Source organism: Triticum aestivum, chromosome 2D (assembly GCF_018294505.1).
Source record: "Triticum aestivum cultivar Chinese Spring chromosome 2D, IWGSC CS RefSeq v2.1, whole genome shotgun sequence".
NCBI classification, from domain to species: Eukaryota; Viridiplantae; Streptophyta; class Magnoliopsida; order Poales; family Poaceae; genus Triticum; species Triticum aestivum.
In genome coordinates, this window is record NC_057799.1 from 153,635,524 (window position 1) to 153,648,874 (window position 13,351).

The window sequence follows — 13,351 nt, forward strand, 5'->3', positions numbered from 1 at the left end:
TGTAATGCCAGGCGTTGTGTTTGATTGCAAAGTTGAGCTTGGAATGTTGTGGCATGCGGCATCACGAGCTGTTCACCGTGCCTCCTGAGAATAATGCTTCGTATTGTTTTGCATGTCGATCTAATGCCAGTGATTTGCTTGTTAGGAAGATCATCCTCTTCTGTTGTTTCCGTGCTTAAGAAGTTCATCGTCTTATGTTTCATTCATAGCCTATACGCCAAGTCGGGTAGGTTAGACGTGAAACCATATGATCTTCCGACCAACTCATCATCTTAGGCCGTGATTGGATCATCGTTTTCCAACCAAAACCGCTTGTAAAACTGACGCTTGTAAATAAAAGCAGATGGTCTCGGGCGAAGCGCTTGGTTGGTCGATTTCGACTAGTAAAATATACACCGGTCTCTCAAATTACACGCGTAACCCGCCGGTTTTACTTACAGACCTCGGGCCCTCGGTTTCATTATGCCTGTATTTTACGCATTGTTTCCGATGACGAGTAAATTACACTTGTATCTTAATACAGGTGTGAAATAAACCAGAGCTCCCAAGCGCGGCCTTACCGTTTCATGCCGTCTCAGTCTCTCAAAGGTGCTCATAGGTGTCCGATGATCCTGGCATCCTGAATGAGCAGCGGGCACTGTATCAAACCATCCGTAGGGCCCGCGAGGCCCTCTCCATCGTCCTTCGAGTTGTTGCGCTCGCCGTGGTGCCGAGCATTGTTAACATGGTCAATGAACATGAGGATTCAGGAGATGACTTTATTTTGACTAGATGACAGTTGGGACCCACTAGGGCCATAGTCGTACGTACGCAAGTGCCTCCTTATTATGTACAACTATATTTTTTTACTTCCTCCTGGTTTCCTGACATCACGGTCCCACACCATTGTCAACCTATGTAGTCAATATAAACGAGAGAATTGCACAAGGTGCGGCCGACAGCTGGGACCAAGCAGCTCGAGCAGTATTTGTGTTTTTGAGGCGTGAGCACTGCAGAGTTTTTCTTGGTGATGTTTTCGTTGTTGTTCAGAGCAGAGCAGGGTATTAACTGGGCGGGCTGTGGCCCGTCTATCCCAGGAGAGATATCCAGCCCAGATATTAATTTTTTTCAAGATGAAAATGGCTAGCCCAGCTATACATTTTTTTGAGGAATACCCAGTCAACTTGTTATTCTCCGCCCCGCTGGGCTACAAATCTTTCCTAGGAGGGATGCATTAGGCTTAACAGGAAAATGGGCTTTAAAAATAATAAATGGGATGCAATTATAAAAAATGGGAGTAACTATAAAAAATGCACCAAGCACGAAATTAGTTTATAAAATATTATTTATGGATTTTGAAAATCTTAATTTTTAATTGTTGCGCGCACAATGTGTTGCTAGATTTTTACGTAATACAAATTTATATTTAATCTGACTAGAAATTTCGGGATAAAAATATTTCGGATCACATCAAAATGTGGGAAATTTTATTGAATTCTGTCTTGAATGGGTGGTTGAAATTATTAATCGTTGTCCTAGCTAGAAAATGGGTTGTACTTTTAACAAACTGTAAATGGGCTGTAGTAAATTGCATTAGAATTCAAAAATGGGTTGTACATTCTTACAAATCGCAAATGGGCTATAAGTTCTCTGCCATACACTTGTGGGCCTACTAAGTTGACGCGTCCCTTAAAAAAAAGAAGTTGACGCGTATGCAAGGCTTTGTCAACTTATTATAGTCAACACACGGTTCTAGCAGGAGTGGCCGTTGGATGTCCATCCAACGGATGCCATGCTTCTTCTTCAATCTCGGATATTCTAGCTTCACCCGCCAAAAAAATGATTCCTCCACCTGACATCTGGGGCGCACCGAATCGGAAGCTGACCTGTGGGCCTACTAAGTTGGCGCGTACCAAGGGCTTTGTCAACTTAGTCAATATGAACGATTCTAGCTGCAGTGACCGTACGATGTCCATCCAACGGCCGTAGTGCTTCTTCAACCTCTGGTCTTCTTGCTCCAGCCGCCCAAAGCAGCGCCGGTCGTGCCGCCTGCTCCTGCCTCCCGTGGCCGGCTGTGCTGCCGCGGAGGCCACACCGCCCCCTACTACACCCACCACTGGCCAGGCCATCCCTCCACTCACCCACACCCCCCGTTATTCTGCGGCGATGGCAGCCTCACACCGCAGCCGAACCAGTGAACCCTCGTACTCCTCTCCGTGCGGGCTTCCACTACCGCGTCTTCCCTGGCTCCGCGTCGTCCCCTTACTAGGCCTCGCCGCTCGTCGTCGTCCACCGCCCTGGTGCTCTCGGCGCGGTGTGGTCAACGTGGTCAAGGAATGACTTCCATCGAAAGAGTACTGTACATGGAGAGGCTGACAGCTGAGTCCACGGCAGCCGCAAGGAAGTGCCTCCTTATTATGCGGAAACTAATTATTCCTCCACCTGACAGCAGGGACCCACCGGACGGGGCACCGTATTTGGCGAAAAAAACGTTTCCCCCCTGACTGTTGGGACCCACCGGATGGGCCACCGTATTTCGCGAAAAAAACATTCCCCCCGCTGTCAGCTCGGACCCACCGGAAGTGCCTCCTTATTATGCACAAAAAATGAATACTCCCCCTGCTAGTTGGGACCCACCTTGGTGGGAGGCTGACTTGTGGGCCTACTAAGTTGACGGGGACGGAGTGCTTTGTCAATTTAGTCAATATGAACAATTCTAGCTCCAGTGACCATACGATGTCCATCCAACTGCCGTAGTGCTTCTTCAACCTCTGGTCTTCTTGCTCCAGCCGCCCAAAGCAGCGCCGGTCGTGCCGCATGCTCCTGCCTCCGGTGGTCGGCTGTGCTGCCGCGGAGGCCTCACCGCCCCCTACTATTCCCACCGCTGGCCAGGCCCTGCGGTGACGACAGCCTCACACCGCAGCCGAACCAGTGAACCCACGCACTCCTCTCCGCGCGGGCTTCCACTGTCGCGTCTTCCCAGGCTCCGCGCCGTCCCCTTCCAAGGCCTCGCCGTCGTCCACCGCCCTGGTGCCCTAGACGCGGCGTGGTCAACGTGGTCAAGGAACGGCTTCCATCGGACGTGGACTGTATGGGGAGAGGCTGACAGCTTGTTCCACGGCCGCAGCAAGGAAGTGCCTCCTTGTTACGCGGAAAATAATGATTCCTCCACCTGACAGTAGGGACCCACCGGACGGGCAAACGTATTTCATGAAAAAACGGTTCCCCCCTGACTGCTGGGACCTACCAGCGACATCTTCGCACGCAAGGAAGTGCGTCTGGGCAAACAAAACGATTCGCCCCCTGACTGCTGGGACCAACCAGCTACATCTTCGCACGCAAGGGAGTGCCTAACAGTCGGGACCCACCTGGTCGAAGCGTACGTAGCCTTGTCATTCTGGTCGTGAACGTGTACGTACATACTGGTCGATGTAGAGGCGCGCACGTGTCGTACTAGAGGCACGCATGTAGCATGTACACGTACGTACAGCGGCCAGGGTGCAAGAAAGTAAATATGGCCACGTACGTACATACGGGCGGGGTCTCGAATGCCTACTCGCGCGTACGTGCGGCCAGGGCTCGTCTACATGGCTGGGTCGGAACGGAGAAACTACGTCGTCGTCGTGTTCATGGGGAGGCAACGGAATGCGTCGTGTTCATCGGGAGGCAACCGAACGAGTGGGAGCCAACCGGCTTGGACGAAACAGCCGATGGAAACGAGGCCTGGCGTACCGCAGAACGGAGGAAACGGCCTTGTGTTCGACCGGCCACGTTCGAAACGGGATCCTGTTCATCGGGAGGGGTCTCGCGTACCGCAAAACGGAGGAAACGGACCTCCTATGGTCAAAATGGCGGTCCTGTTGATCGGGAGGGGTGTGGTGTACCGCAAAACGGAGGAAACGGACTTGTGTTGGAGCGCTACGGTCGAAACGGGGGTCCTGTTCATCCGGAGGGGTGTGGCGTACCGCAAAACGGGACTCCACGGGATACTGTTCATCTCCACCGTCGACCCCCTCCATCCTCCACGGGCTACTGTTCATCCACCGTCGACCTCCTCCAGCCTCCACCAGCGACTGTTCATCCACGGGCTCCTGTTCATCCAGCCTCCACCGCGCGCAACTCCACCGGCTACTGTTCAACCAGCCCTCTCCACGGGCTCCTGTTCAACCGCCCCTCCACGGGCTACTGTTCATCCAGCCCTCCACCATCTACTATTCATCCAGCCCTCCATGGGGTGGTCCTGTTCATCCAGCCCTCCTCGGGGTCCTGTTCATCCAGCCCCAACCGGCTCGATCGATCGGGGTCCTGTTCATCCAGAGGCAACACCACGGGGTCCTGTTCATCCACCCCCACCGGGAACTGTTCATCTAAAACCCCCATCAACGCTCACTATTCATCCAGAGGCAACACCAGGGGGTCCTGTTCATCCACCCCCACTGGAAATTGTTCATCCAAACCCCCCCAGCAACGCTCACTGTTCGTCCAGAGGCAGCATCGATCGGCTTCAGTTAGCAGCAGTAGCGAAGGAATCGCTCGATCGGGTTCAGTTAATAGCCATCGATCGATCGCTCAGGTTCAGTAACGTGTAGCCTGCAGTGCAATCGCTCGGGTTCAGTTAGAGGCCAACGCCTCGCTCGGGTTCAGTTAGAGCCCAACGCCTCGCACCCACGCGCGTGCGTGTACGAGAGAAACGCACATCGCTCGGCCCCGACCACCCACCGTAACCGGGAACACCCCGATATTTTCCTCGCCCTCGCTTCTACGACGGTTTTTTCCATCATGGACGGCCCAAAGAATGTCATGCAGCTGCGTCTCCGGCACGCCCAGGACGAAAAGCCCATTTTCTGTCATGAGTTTTTGTCATAGAAGTAGGACCCCACCACATCTATGATGATACCAGGTTTTGTCACAATTATTGGCATAGAAGTGTCATAAGTATGACAGGAAAAAAATTCGTTCGGCCCAAAATGTCACGGATGTGTCTTTTTTTTGTAGTGACTGCCATGCATGATGATGAAACTTGGGCGGAGGTTTCTTCAGTTTGTCGTACGAAGGATGAACCATGGCTCCTGCCAGGGTCAGCATTGAAGGCTGATCACGGTAGGGCACCAGCCCATTCATCTGGAGGTCGAAGGGCTCGCCTACAGCGAGGCCTATCCGACCCAGGACTCTTCTGTCGTTCGTAAAGTCTACAGTAAGGAATTTGAATAGGCCACCCGTGAGGAAGTTCTTAAATTCCTCGCACTCAGCGTCGGCATGGCATATCTGGTAGACCAAGAAAAAGTTATGCACGCATACCTGGATCACGGGCGGGCTTCATCTTCTCTTCCACCTTTAGATTCTTCTCTTTGTCCAGGGTTGTGGTGTACTCAACATCTAGCCTAGCAACCCACTCATCATTTGACTTTTCCAACATGCGTCTGAAGCGATCAAGGCATACTTTCACCGTCGCGGAAGAATAGGTGTAGATGACGTCGAACCCATCGCTGGTGATGGTTCTAACCTTGTACTCACCGCCGATCATGGAGATTTGGGATGCCATGGATTTGGGAGGAGGGTTAGGATTAGTGGAACTGCCGTAATGTGAAAGGACGGGACGATTAGGAGCGAACTGCCGTAATATTAAAGGACGTCCGGGGACGAGTAGGAGCGAAGTGCTAGCAATTTTTTGATTGTAAAAATGCTGAGTGGGGCATGCGAACGGCAGGGTAGTGGCTTGCCTGGTGGATAAATGGATTCATGCACAGTACGACGGGGGCCCAATTAGATGTCATGACTACTCGATGCCCAATTAAATGGCTTCATGCATCTACGTGTTTGCACGTCAAGTGTCTTGAAAATTATAGGTCATTCGAAGCTTTCCATGCTCCCATGATACGGGCTTCCGAGAGCCCTTCACTACTGCAGGATGCTGCTCACACGACACTATGATTAGAGACCCTTCGACGAAACTGTGTGCGATGCCATAATCGCAAATGGTGGTGTAAAAAACCGTCAAAAAGGTGCAAAACGTTTGCGATGGCGGAGCCATCAAACACGGTTCAGATTTTAGTTGCACGTGTGATGAAGGGCATACGGTTCAGTTCAATTAACTGTTTGCGATGAGGAGGAACACAAGAAACGGGCAGCCAGATGGAGGTGTGTGCGATATACATCATACGGTTCACTCAGACGAACTGTTTGTGATTAGGCAACACAAAAGAAATGGTCAGCCAGATCAAGGTGTGTGCGATATACGGCATGCGGTTCACTCGGATGAACTGTTTGCATTGAGACATGAGAACAGAAACGGTTCAACTTAACAAGATGTGTGTGATACGCGGCAAACAGGTCTGTAATCAGAAATGTGTGTGAAGACCGATAATAACACAAACGGCTGCTGCTAATAAGACGTGTGTGTTGTGCGATGGGATTGGATACAAAACAACAACAACACACACACACACACACACACACGCACTTATAAGGACATGCTTGCATAACCAAATTAAACATCCACTTACATAGGTGGCTACTACAACCATGGCACTTGCACACACCAAAGTAAACTATTACATGCATAATTACATAGGTGGCTACTACACACATGACATTTCCACACACCAATAAAGTAAACTATATATTGCATGCATGATTAACTAGCATAAACGATCATCTGATCATCATCTACTTCTTGTGACGCTTTCTCTGCTTGTGGCTCGATCCGGGCTCGTCGATTTGGGTAACGAGGCACTTCCTCATGTCAATGATCCGCCTGTGCATCTCGTAGCATGTGTACACGCTCTTGGCCGTGAACCTGAGGTGAGGTTCATCCAGTTGCCGCATCCAGGCCCTGTGCCAGGATAGGGGACTTGTTCTTTGGGCATCCTGCTTCATCTTTTCATAGTAGGGGTCGATGATGGCCGAGGCGAGTTCGACCAGGGAGTCCTTCTTCGTGCTGCCCCAGACCCTGTAGTGGTCACGGATTTCGACAAGGTTCTTGGAGGCCAAGCCCGTAACACAGAGCGCATTTACATCGTCTTTGGTTTCCACCGGGGCAAACTTGTAGTCGGTGCTGTTGACAAACCTGTTGAAACGGTCGCAAGGCTCTGTAGCCATGCGGTAGTGGTAGATGAGGACATGATGGCGCACGCACAACTAGGCGACGGCAACCTTCTGATCTATTCCGGGACGACCGGCGGTGTACTGGAGGTCGATGCCGACCACCTTGTACTTGTCTCGAGCAAGCAACTGCTCAACGCTATTGATGTAGTCGTCCACCACGGCCGGGTCGATGGTGTACACCACCGAGAGATCCGTCTCCCTCGCGTGGGTCTCCACCGTCTCCCTCGCGTGGGTCTCCACTCTATGCTCGTCGAACTCCATTGGACATCCCCTCTCTATGTGTCGTCGTGGGTGTGCTTCTTGTGTTGTGGGGCGCGATCGAAAGGTTGAAGAGACTATAACCTGGCCGCAGGAATTAAAGGGGAAGCCGGACGGCCAGGAATATCGGCAGGCCCTGATGGCAGTTCTAATTTGCAGCGCATAACTCCATCGTGCCGCACGTAACTGCATCGCGTGGCAACGCGCGCGGCGCAACCGCATGCATATGGGGCCCCCGACGTGATCGTGAGACGCCCAACCGCTGGCAGTGTGCGCGCGGAGGGACATGAGCAGAGCGCTCCGCGGTCACCTCAACGGCGAGCAACCATATATATATATGCAGATAGCAGTTGAACGCGCAAGGAAAAGCTGTCCACAAGCCGAGCGCGCCGACGGACGCGAGCAGAGCGCGCCAACGGATGCGACAGAGCACGCCATGGCGCCCAACGGCGAGCACAGTGCGCTGTGGCGCCTAACGGCGAGCAGAGCTTGCCGAGCGACGCGAGCAGAGGCCGGCACAGTGATACGTGGCAAATAAGACGAACTGTGCGAGTGATGTCGGAGACATCAAGCACGAAAATTAGAGTTGCGTGTGCGATACGTGGCATATAGTTGATCCATCCGAGCTTTTTGTGATGCAATAAGTTGTGTGTGTTGCGGGCAAACACTTGCTGGTATATAACCTTAAATTTAACTAAAAAAAGTGTTAATGCATGCTACAAAAATTGTATAGCTAGAAACTATGTTCAAATACGACTCCAACGATATAATCTTTGGCGACATGCATTCGTGTTTTATTAGTTAAATCCTACTTATAAACCAGGACGGGGGCATAGTAGGTAATTAAATCGCAAATGTTTTTTACTAACCGTATGTGTACGTGTCCTTTCGTCCTCCTCTCGCACGTCTTTTCACCCCGCTGCCGCAGACGGCTTACAGCGCAAGCTTGTGCAGCGCGCGGGGGCATTCTTTTGGCCAAACAGTGTCGCCAATGAATCATTGGTGAGCCCGTTCCCACGCAACCTCGCAGGTTCCCGCGCAAGCTTCCCGCCGACTCGGTGGAATCCCCTAAACCATCATGGCCGGCGAGTCCTGCGTCGCATATTCCCGTCCCTCCCTGTAGCTTATCTCGTTTTCTCCCACAATCGCCAATCGCACCGGTCTGTCATCGTCGCTCAGCCACTCCGCCGTCATCAGAGGACGGCTCCGGATGGGAGGCTACACCGCGGCGGTGGCGCAGTCCCCGGCGTGGTGTAGTGCTCGTGGCGTCCCTGTTGGGTGTGCGCGGAAAACCCACCAGACGCTCCGCCGCCTCTGGCCATCGGCAGCTGTTGCCGGCCGCCGTTGCCGCCACACCAGTCGAAAGCCATGGCCATCTCCCGCCCCGGCGCCGTGGCCCGAAGGCGGGAGGTGGCCGTCGTGGCCGCCACCCCACTGTCGGCCACCGTGGCCATCACCCGCTCCGCCACCACGACCCGAAGGCAGGAGGTGGTGGTCGTGGCCGCCACCCCATCATCGGCTGCCGTGGCCGCCAGCCCACTGTCGACCACCGGGATTATCACCCGCTCCGCTGCCGCGGCCCGAAGGCGGGAGGCGGAGGTGGAGGCCCGCACGTGTGTCAGCGACCTTGCGCGCTACATCAAGTTCCTACGGGAGGAGGAGGAGCGCCTCTTCGAGCATGCAAAGAGCCTTACTGCAGCCGTGGCCGCAGCACACACGGATGCAGAGGCGAGGAATTAGGAGATCTATGAGCAGTCTGGCCGCTTCGAGAGGGATCGTCTGGAGCGGCAGTGGGCGTTCGAGCTGGCGAGCGTCGCTAAATGTGTAGCAGCGGCATGCACCGTATTGCATTTGTCCAGCTCGTCGGTAGGCTCCCTCCTCCTCTGCCTCTTACCGAGCGCGCTCGGCAGAGGAGAGGCTGCCGGAAGTAGCACAAAGCCCCTCCGTGGTAGTAGTAGTATTTAGGGGCTATTTTGTTCAATTCATCTGACTATAGATGTGTGGTCGAACTGTACAACGTACTTAAAATTAGCTACTATATATAGTTGAACTAGCTATTTCAGTACGTGCTTGGCAACAATTGGGGAGAAGTTTGGTCGGTTCAGCTGTCGAGTTGAACTGTTTGTATAAATTAAGAACGACTGCTTAATCTATGAATGAAATCTATGCTTAATTACTGAATTTTAGTTGCAAAAATTAGATAGTGCTAGGATTTCTAGCTGCATATTTTGACAAATCGTAGTGTTACAAGGATTGACAAATGGCAACGTTACTAGATCAACAAATGTAAATCTTTCTAGTTTGACAAATGGCAACATACCCAATATGACAAATGCAAATCTTACCAAATTGTTTGTACGTGGTTGCACACGGGTCATCGAAAACAACCTTTTGCGTTGAAGGGATGCACAAATCCTGCGCTGCAGATTTTCCCTCGACTTAAGGGGGAAGACCATAGCTCTCACTTTGCATACGGGTGTTCTATCTAAAATGTTTTCGATCAAGATCTGCACAAATCCCGCTTGGCACATTTTCCCTTGGCTTCCTGGGGAAGCTGTCGGTTTGCATACGGGTGTTCTAACTAAAACGTTTGCGATGAGTGTTTTATATTTAAAAACAAAATTAAACTATGGCTTGGGCGCCATTAATGGAGAGGATGCGAGCAAGGCGGGCGGCCATGAAAGTCAAAGGGCTCGCTTCCCGGTGAGCATGCGCGGCGTATAGCTCGAACGCTTCCCGTTGAGCCTCCGCATTGGAGTACCGCTCACACGCCTTCCGTTTAGTCAAGCACTCAAGCACCTATCTGCACGGCACCTCCTAGCCATTAAAAGAGTGAGGCGTGGCGTCACGTGAATGGTTAACAGAACGCATAGAATTTAAATTATTCAAAACGTTTGAGATGTTACAGTGGCAGCTATTTGTTTCAAAATGCCTTTGTTCGCTGTTATTCGAATGCGCCTTCTCTCAAAATGGACATGAAAAATACCACTGCATGTCGGGTGCAATTCCATTATAGCATGCCAAGTTTCATGAATTTCAGACGAGTTTTGGATTTACTAGAATTTAAAAACAAAGTATCTCAACAGTTTGCCGGCAATCAACAGTGCCCTGGTGTTTGAAATTCATTCCCATTTCTTGCATGGAACCTAAGCATGCCCCGAAGGACACATATTTGATTTTTCAACCAATTTATATGCACTGGAGCTTGTGCATGTAGTTCAAATTTGAATTACGCACATGAAATGCCTCGAAAACCCAGTTAATGTATAAAAATGTCCAAACGAACCCCGAAAAAATCTAAAAGTAAACACAACACTCATGTTGTTCTATGTTGACACTAGAAATTTTTTGAAAGCAATAAGAGGCAACGGATAACGTTTCGTCCACAAAGGTGGCACGTTCCCTACCGGAACCATCACGCTTGTTGTGAGAAGCTAAGGTTTGCGAGAAGCTTATACCCAAACCTGCCCAAAATGGGACAAAATTTTTACCATGGCATGTTGATGCTGCTCCATGATAGCATGCCAAGTTTCATGAATTTCAGACGAGTTTTGGATTTACTGGAATTTAAAAGCCATGTATCTCAATGTTTGCGGCCGAGTGACGGTGGCAGGGTGTTTGAAATTCATTCCCATTTCTTGCATGGGACCTGAGCATGCAACCAAGGACACATATTTGATTTTTCAACCAGTTTATATGCACTTGAGAATGTGCATGTAGTTCAAATTTGAATTATGCGCATAAAATACCTGGGAAACCCAGCTAATGTATAAAAATGTCCAAACAAACCCCGAAAAATTCCAAAATTGAACACAACACTCCTGTTGTTCTATGTTGACACTTGAAAAATTTTGAAAGCAATAAGAGGCAACGGATATCGTTTCGTCCCCAAGGGTGGCATGTTCCCTACTGAAACCATCACGCTTGTTGTGAGAAGCTCTGGTTTGTGAGAAGCTTATACCCAAACCTGCCCCAAATGGGACAAACTTTTTACCAGGGCATGTTGCCGCTCCATGATAGCATGCCAAGTTTCATGAATTTCAGACGAGTTTTGGATTTACTAATATTTAAAAACCAGGTATCTAAATGTTTGCGGCCAAGTGACGGTGGCAGGCTATTTGAAATTCATTCCCATTTATTGCATGGGACCTAAGAATGCAACCAAGGACACATATTTGATTTTTCAACCAGTTTATATGCACTTGAGAATGTGCATGTAGTTGAAATTTGAATTATGCACATAAAATGCCTGGAAACCCAGTTAATGTATAAAAATGTCCAAACAAACCCCGAAAAATTCCAAAATTGAACACAACACTCCTGTTGTCCTATGTTGACACTCAAAATATTTGGAAAGCAATAAGAGGCAACGGATATCGTTTCGTCCCCAAAGGTGGCACATTCGCTACCGAAACCATCACGCTTGTTGTGAGAAGCGCTGGTTTGTGATAAGCTTAGACCCAAACCTGCCCTAAATAGGACAAATTTTTACCAAGGCATGTTGATGCTGCTCCATGATAGCATGCCAAGTTTCATGAATTTCAGACGAGTTTTGGATTTACTAGAAATTAAAAGCCATGTATCTCAATGTTTGCTGGCAGGGTGTTTGACATTCATTCCCATTTCTTGCATGGGGCCTAAGCATGCAACCAAGGACACATATTTGATTTTTCAACTAGTTTATATGCACTGGAGAATGTGCATGTAGTTCAAATTTTTATTATGCGCATAAAATGCCTGGAAAACCCAGTTAATGTATAAAATGTCCAAACGAACCGTGAAAATTTCCAAAATTGAACACAACACTCCTGTTGTCCTGTGTTGACACTCGAAAAATTTTGAAAGCAATAAGAGGCAACGGATATCGTTTCGTCCCCAAAGGTGCCACGTTCCCTACCGAAACCATCATGCTTGTCGTGAGAAGCTCTGGTTTGTGAGAAGCTTATACCCAAACCTGCCCCAAATGGGACAATTTTTTTACCACGGCATGTTGATGCTGCTCCATGGTAGCATGCCAAGTTTCATGAATTTCAGGCGAGTTTTGGATTTACTAGAAATTAAAAGCCATGTATCTCAATGTTTGTGGCCAAGTGATGGTGGCAGGGTGTTTGAAATTCATTCCCATTTCTTGCATGGGACCTAAGCGTTCATCCAAGGACACATATTTGATTTTTCGACCAGTTTATATGCACTGGAGAATGTGCATGTAGTTCAAATTTGAATTATGCACATAAAATGCTTGGAAAACCCAGTTAATGTATAAAAACGTCCAAACGAACCCTGAATAATTCCAATTTTTTACGACACACCTATAGTTGCATGTTCACTGCAGATAAAAGTTCTAACAATTCAAACACCATCCTTTGTAGCTGTGACCACATTACGTAATTCAAATCAAGACGAGAAATCAAGTAGATCGCACACAGTTTATTATCACCAACTGTGTGAGATGCAGCACGAAATATCTTGGAGCATTGTTGGTGTATAGTACGCCTATGGCTTACGGGAGAAGGTGCGTCGGCTACAGTCCACAGCCGGCATGTCAAGTACACTATCTCACTCCCCAAGTATCATTTCCTTGTTGATTCATCGCCGGAGAAAGATGGGGACGTGGACCCACGTCGTGACGGCAACTTCGGCGGCCCACTCCGGCGAGAGCGCGGCCGCAGCCGCCAGGCGCGTGCTAACAAGCTTCATGAGGCCGACCGCAGTCTGCATCCGGGTGGCCAAGGCAGCCCAAACGGCCGCTGTTGCTTCTCAGGCGGCGGCTGCAGCATCTGCCTCGGGGATAGCAACTGGCAGAGCGGCACAACAGCTGTCCGTTCCGCAGCGGTGGCCTTAGCCCTGAAGGAGGCCGCCCACTACCATGTCGAGGCCGTCGATGCCTAGCTCGTGGCGGTCACCGCACAAATCGAACGAAGCTTCTCCGATAATGGTCGGCAACCCACGGCCGAAGAGCTGGAAATCGCCGAGAGAGTTCGAGACGCCGTCCGTTCGTGTGCGGCATACC